Below are 7659 nucleotides of genomic sequence, written 5' to 3' on the forward strand. Positions count from 1 at the left end.
AGATTATAATGTTGGAAACAGCCATCATTTTAATGCTCCCTGGAATTGGATTATATTGTCCGTTCTTATACAAGCGGGCGGGGCACTCCAGAGTACGGCTGACTAGCGGGAAAGATCCATCAGTTTGAATCTGTTATGAATGGAGATACAGACCATGATGGGAGAAGCTTTCTGAACGAACGTCTACTTTGGAAATATACACAGAGTGGCATACTGCCAATGATTGCTCTGTGATCTATGTACTGTGCCTTACACGGCCTTTGTGTAACTGCTCGGAGCCTGTGTAAAATGATTGTAAGGTGAGTTCAGCCATGATATGAGAGCTCATTTTAAAACTGAGCAATTATCCAGAGGTCAAAGATTGCTTTTCTGTAGTTTCTGGGACAGTAGGTGGGATTTTCCAGGATACATTCCAAAAGTTTGTCGAGATTGCTAGTGCAGCGGTACCTTTGATGGAAACGCAAACTACGGCAAATTCAATTAAGACATCTCATCAAGAGGAACCATTGATGGCTATTTGACTTATTTTTGGGATGCTATAGACTGCAGTCCATGGTCACTCCTGCCTTCATCACTTGGGCAAAATATCATGTTAGAAATCCTAGGTCCTGAGGCCAAGTGATTGATGGGTGATGATTAGTCCAGGATCCACATGGCAGCATCTCGATTTCTGAAGTGTTGCACTCAGGTGATTGACGAACATCCAGTGATCAAATGCATGCAGATCTATCCCGCATTTACAAGGGTAATGACTGGATCAGCCGTCAGGCTTTAGAATAATTGTTTGCTATTTTTGCAGCAAATGCAAAAAGAACAAGGCGATGGATGAAATGCTTGAATTAATCTCAGCCACTGGCAATCGCTCCGGCTGCATCCCGATCCGGCGTCTTTGTAGTTCTAGCGGAATAAATTAAATGACGTAATGACATCTAGAAGTGGGCAAGGGAAGATGCTGAAGAGGGGGTGAAGCCTTGAGGTGCCTCTGTTGCGGATCTGAACAGCTCAGAGAAGGGAGGAAGCAGTATGTTGAGCATCCTGTCCACAAAGCATGATGAATGCATGAACCCCTAAGTTGTGAAGTCGAACTAGTGAGGATAAAGGTCGATGTGAACTGTGCCAAAGGCAAGAGCGTAAGTAGGAGGACAGCTAAGCCATTAGAGGCTACAGCTGTTTTGACATCATCTAACACTGTAGTCATGAAGACAAGTTACTTAGCTTCAGTAATGGTCATTCTGCTAGATACTGGATGGACATTTGTCGCACCCATCGAAGCGAGCGTTGGTTTATATTCTGGTGCTGCGCCTGTCTGAAGGCAGATATGATGCGGTTGTCTAAGCTTTGTTGGGCCAGTTACAGTGGGGAGGTTAGTTTAATATAGCCTTAGAACCCGCCGTAGCGGGCTCTACCGGCTATTAAAGGCCCGCTCCCCGCGTTAAATGCCCGAGCCGAAGGCGAGGACCTTTAACAAGGGAGAGGGCCTTTAATAGCCGGTAGAGCCCGCTACGGCGGGTTCTAAGGCTAGTAGAACATTCTGCCACTCAGGGCAGAATGTTCTATTAAAAAAAAAAAATGTTCACGGAGCCCGAGGGGATTAAAATCCCCTCGGGCTCCGTGAGGCTTTGTTCACAGCTGTTGCTGTGAACAAAGCGAACATTGGAATGTTGGCGCTGCGGGCTTTTACCGCCAGTAAAAGCCCGCAGCACTCCATTGTCTTCAATGGAGCCCCCAGCATTCCAATGTTCTAATGGGGATTTATGCACAGATGTAATGTCAGGACGTGGCAGATGGTCTTTGGGGAAAGATAGTTGTTGGCGGCGAAGCTGGACTATCAGAGGAGATGGAGGTGAGTTGTACGCCAAGCAAAAGTTCAATAAAAGACACACTTTGTAGGACAGTATGGAAAATATTCTGGAGCAGAGGAAGGCTTGGCAGACAGATTCTTGATAAGCAGCAGCTCAATCAGATCCCACTTGAGATTAACATCTGGACGAATGGAGCATGGCTTCTGGCAGGGAGATGTTTGCGTCACTTGGGCACTGTGACTACATTCACTTACGTTGTCATGCCGCTGTTGCATTAGCTGGCTGAGAGGGATCGTTAGATGATCTGAGAGGTCATCAGAGGAGTGGACTGAAAGGATCCCTTCATTAAAGATCTATAAACTTCCACAAGTTCCCCCCTCAGTAGGGAGTCTAAGGGGGCCACCGAAGACTGGAGTGAAAGGCGCCCTGCGGTGAGGGCCTACACCGTTCACAAAACAGAGGAGCAAGTGAGCCTTCAATAAAAGGGTGTGCCGCATCAACACAGGAAGGGAGTGAAAGCAGGCGAAGCAGAAGGTCTAACAAGGGCACCCTGGTTTGGAAAAACTAGTCTTGTCCATCTCAGTGGAGAGTGATAAATGATCCTGTAGTAATAAACTTGCTTTGAATTCTAGACGTTTGATGTATAATTGTTCCATAACTATGTTCCAAATACTTGTGTTTAATTATCTCACCGCTCAAACCTAGGCCCAGATTTAAGAGGGCCTAGTGCCTCATTGCCTCACATTACCGTAATTTTTAATGACACTAATGTGGACCAATGAGGCCAATGTCGGCGCGCCATATTTACAAAGTGGTGTAATGCATGCATTGGGCACTCTGTAACCCCTTGCACCACATTATGTTCCCCTGTTAGGGGGACCGAAAAAATTATGCGCCATTTCCAGCGGCTATTTTTAAAGCATGCACAGAGTAGGCGTTAAAAGGGGGCATACCATTGTTTTCAATGGGCCACTGTGTACTCTGCAGAATTAGCACCAAAATGTTGGCGCTAATCCTGAACTGTACATCAATAGCGTAAACAAATTTGATGCTATTACCCTTACACTGCGCCGTATTGCGCATTGTATTAAATACGGCGTACCTATGATGGTGGTAGGGGGATGCTAAGGGGCACTAGAAAAGTGGAGCTGCAGTGCATGCAGGGTCACTTTTCTTAGATCAGGCCCTTAGTGTGTTTCAGGTAACCTAAACCTGAATAACAGAAGTCTACGGAGTTGGCCAGAGGAATGACACACATTGAGGGGCCTTTTGGCCTCGACCAGGAAAGAGAGGGGGAGACTGTGAAGAGAACCCTTTATCGGGACTGAGACCCCTCCCCCATGTCTTCTTCCAACGAGAGGCGAGGCTCTGAAGAGACCCTGAAAATGGGATACAGACGCCCCATGTCTGCTTCTAATATAGAAAGATCTCACTTTGGTTTTCCATGAATTTCTTGAGCTGCATCTGAAGGTTATATCAACTTTTGCAGGGTTTCTTCGCTTCGTGAAACACCATAGTATTTATTTATTTACTTACTTAGTAACGTATACCATGTGGTGGAGTAGAGCATCGGAGTACTTTACACAGAACAGCAGCCGATGGAGCAGCGGAAGAGCATCATGTGAATGAGTATTGTTTGTACCTCTACCTGTGGCTAAGAACCAAGTATTACATTACGCTTCTGCACAACCTACTGTTTCCCATGCAGCTCAACGCCTCAGTACCAGCCCACATGCAACCAGTAACCTTACGCGAGACCCTCTTTCTGCTCCTACATGCATGTTCAATCTATCAAAGGACCCTGACCCTACTACCGCATGAATGTATTTATCTACTGGGACAGGATATAAGCAGAGATAATCCACTACCTCGTGCAAGTCACTATCACTTATGCAGTTATTGGGCTCCTTCACGTACTCTTAGTCGCTGCTATAAAACCTCCAACATCGTACTCATGTGCCATCACACAACTTATTCCTTCGCTTCCAGACCCGTACTCCAGCATAGGGACCATTTTGAGACATAGATTAACATAAATACAAAGCTAATGTCAGCCACCTTGAAGGAATTATGATGTCGGCTGAGCTGGCAGTCCTGGAATGGAACATGTGGACTGCTGGTCACCTACAACATCAGCAGTGAGTCACCTGTTACACAGGAGGCTAAGGAGTAAGGGGCTGTAACGATAAAGGGCACCACTCTCTCAGCCACACTTGCTTCTCCACCTTCAAGGTCATGGTTTGAACCGGTTCTTCCCACATTTTGGGAAAGTAGGACACATAAATTGGTCAACCTTGCCTCATAATTTGCTCTTTCCCTGCCACATAATTCCAGTGGCCCTGCATATAACTAAAGCACTTCCATTTACCTTCTTCCTCTGTCTGCAGCAAAAAATTAAAATGTTGCCATTTAGCATCCTAATTTACACCTGCCATGCTAATTCCAATAGAAGACCACTTTCACCATCCACCATCAGAGCTGCTGGCGGGGTAACACAATTACCCCAGAAAATACACAAGAGAGCCACAGAGGAGAAATAAACAAGGGTCACCCAAACATATCAAGAGTGTTCAAACAGTCATAGTGTGATAGAGATGTTAAGTTAGCCTGAATCATGGTCTTAATTGCAATAAGGAGAGATTATTAAAACATATACACTTATTATGGGAACCCAGAAATAAACATTTGGCATTAGACTGTAATGCTCAGAACAGCCCCAAGAGGACACCACAATGAAAATAGCACTATAATAAACATAGTCATGTTACAATATAGTTATCCCCTGAGGGCATAACCACATGAAAAGAAAGTGACTGAAAGTACTGCATTGTAACCATATATTTACCCCTAGAGGGCGTAGTGCATCACATATTTTCAGGGCTAGCCGGCATTCTGCAATGACATAACAAAGAAGACTCTTAAAACACAAATTATTCTCAGCTGGAAAAAAAAAGTTCCAGCCATGAAAGAGGTTAAAAAGACAACGAATGGAGGGAAGGGTTATTATTTTGGCATCCCCACTAACCTAGTGTGACGAGCCACAGATGATCTAGGCAGAAAGAGCAGGTTGTGGTGAACGTTTTGAAGGTGGTCCGATTGTCCTAGGACCACTACAGATTGAGTTATGAGCAAAAATATTTTGTAAAAGAATGCCCTGAAAAGCATCATGTTATGACCGGGTGCAGGAAATATTGTAGTATGTTGACTGTAATGCTCAGAACAGCCCCTAGACTACACCAAAATAAAAATATCATTTGTAAGAAACATGGTCATGTTACCAAATAATTAGCCCCTAGAGAGCATAACCACATGAAAACAGAATGGCACAAAGTAATGTAGTGCAACCATATATTTAGCCCCTAAAGGACATAGGCCCTCATTTTAACATATATACCACCTACCGCCGCAGTGACGAGATTTCCACCAAAAGTATGGTGGAAATCCAGCTGTGGTCATGCCAGCGGATGGCAGTAAGGTGGCGCTGCTGCCAGCAGCAGCGCCACGCCATTAGACCGCTGCAGACTGTATCATGATACATGATCCGGCCTGGTGGTGTTCTGCTGGTGGACGCTGCTGCTGCCAGCAGCGCCCCGTCCTGTCTCTTGCCAGAGGACCGGCCTGACATCAGGTAAGTCGGGTTCTTCGACAGGGGAGGGCGGTGCAGTGTGTTTGTGTAGGTGTGTGTGTGTATGGATGTGTGAGTGCGTGTATTTTGTGTTGTGTGGATGTGTGTGTGTATGGATCTATGCATGCGTGGATGAATGTGGGTATGAGTGTGTGTATGCGTGAGTTCGTTGGTGAGTGAAGGTACGTGTATGTCGTGGGGGGGGTCTGGAGAGGGACAGAAACCAGGGGAGGGGGAGGGTGCATGGAAGACCCCTATCAGTGACAGGGAAGGAATTCCCTGTTACTGATAGTGCCTACCAGCATGGTTTCCGTGGCGGTAAGGAGACCACGAAAACCATGGTGGTATGCAGGGTCATAATCCCGTCGGCAGCCTAGTGATGGCTGTCTGGCTGGAGACTGAAGTCTCCAGCCCGGCGGTCAATACCGCTATGGCAGACGGTGTGGTACATTGGAGGTTTGGCTTGAGCCAAACTGCCAATGTCATAATATGGGGAAAAGTACCGCCAACCTGTTGGCAGGACTTTTCAGGCATACCGCAATACTAAGGACCTTAAAACACAAACTACTCCAAGCTATAAAACAAAAGTTCCAACTGTTAAAGAGCTTAAAAAGGGACTGAATGGTGGGAGAGGTTATTATTTTGGGGGTCCCCACTAACCTAGTGTGGGGACCCAGAGATGACCTAAATAGAAAGAGTGTGTCATGCTGATTGTTTTGGTGGCAGTCCCATTGTCCGAGGACCACCACAGGCAGAGTTATGGTCAAAATGTTTTGAAAAAGAATGCTTGCAAAGCATTACGGGGTGACATTTCCCAAGTGCAATGAATATTGTAATATCATCTCTCCCACTGTGCCGGGAGAGCCACGATGTAGATTTCTGTGTTTTTTAGTAAAGCATGTAGCAATTTTAAGTGTTTTTGGAAAAGCTATGGGCTGGAAGGGGAGAGACAAAAGAAATTACTCTGAATAGGTAAAAGTATGAACAATGTGACCAGTGCTCTAGTACAACCAATGGAGTTTGCGATGTTGGCGCTGTTGGAGCTGTGAGCACCATGGCTGCTATGGAGCATGAAGGGGAGAGACAAATAAAAAAATTAGTTCACCCACCCTGAAGCATATCGGCAGTCGTGCAATTATCCATGTAACAGGGTAAGTCTGCAAGGCGGTAACAAATTCGCTCCAAGGCACGAAAAACATAAAGCAATTACCAATTACATCAAGGGATTTTTGAAAGGCAAGTCCACGAACGAGCGAAAGTAATGGGCGTGGTTAAAAGTCCACAATACTTAAGAGGTGAAATTGCTTGCGTGCTCAACCTAAAAAGGCACAATGATGTGAGTGCACCATTCCGTATGCATCACCACCTATGCGTGTGACCATTGAATCAGGAAGGTGCCATTTTCTTTTTTTAATTGAACAATTTTAGATGGCCCTTTTTTAATTGACCCATCTAAGACGGTGATAAATAAATAAACGGGGAGAGGCATGTAAGAGAGCAGCACACTAGAGAGCAACAAAGCGAGCAGGGTATGGTGGGGAATGGCGGAAGAGAGCTAGAAAAACATATACACCCTTCTGGAGAAATTAACAAAAAAGTAGCTCGCTCTCAAACTGAGCAACAGAAGCATACAGGTCAGTCAATCAAAGGATGACAAAGAGGGTATGCTTCTGGGGAGGGACAGATGCAGGAAAAAGAAGAAAGAGGAATGAAAGCCGCCAAATCAGGAATGAGCAAATTAGTTGGACAATAAATCCAACCAATAGAATTGTCCGTGGTGGGCCTGAAGTTCGCTGTAAATTCTTAGGCCTATATTTAAGAATTTTAGGAAAAAAGTGGTGCATCAGAGATGATGCGCCACTTTTCTTGTGCCACCCTACTGGCACCTAACGATACCATGGTTATGCCTTATTTATAATACAGCACACCATGGTGGTCGTTAGTACAATAGCGTCAGCATTTTTGACACTATTGTGGTGCTTTGCTATACTATCATCAAAAATGTTGCCGCTAGTGTAGTAAAGTGCGAGGAGGCCCGTAGGTTTCTATGGGAGCATCATTTTAACGCCTGCTCTGAGCAGGTGTTAAAAATTACGCCAAAAATGGAGAGGTGAAATCTGTTAAATTACACTGCCACATTTTTGCAGGCCTCCTTGCGCCGTGCCGCTCCCCTTACATATATTCTGCCTGGCGCAGGCATAATGTGGCGCAAGGGTTTACAAAGTGGTGCAA

The sequence above is a fragment of the Pleurodeles waltl genome, chromosome 12, assembly GCF_031143425.1.
Source record: "Pleurodeles waltl isolate 20211129_DDA chromosome 12, aPleWal1.hap1.20221129, whole genome shotgun sequence".
Lineage (NCBI taxonomy): Eukaryota > Metazoa > Chordata > Amphibia > Caudata > Salamandridae > Pleurodeles > Pleurodeles waltl.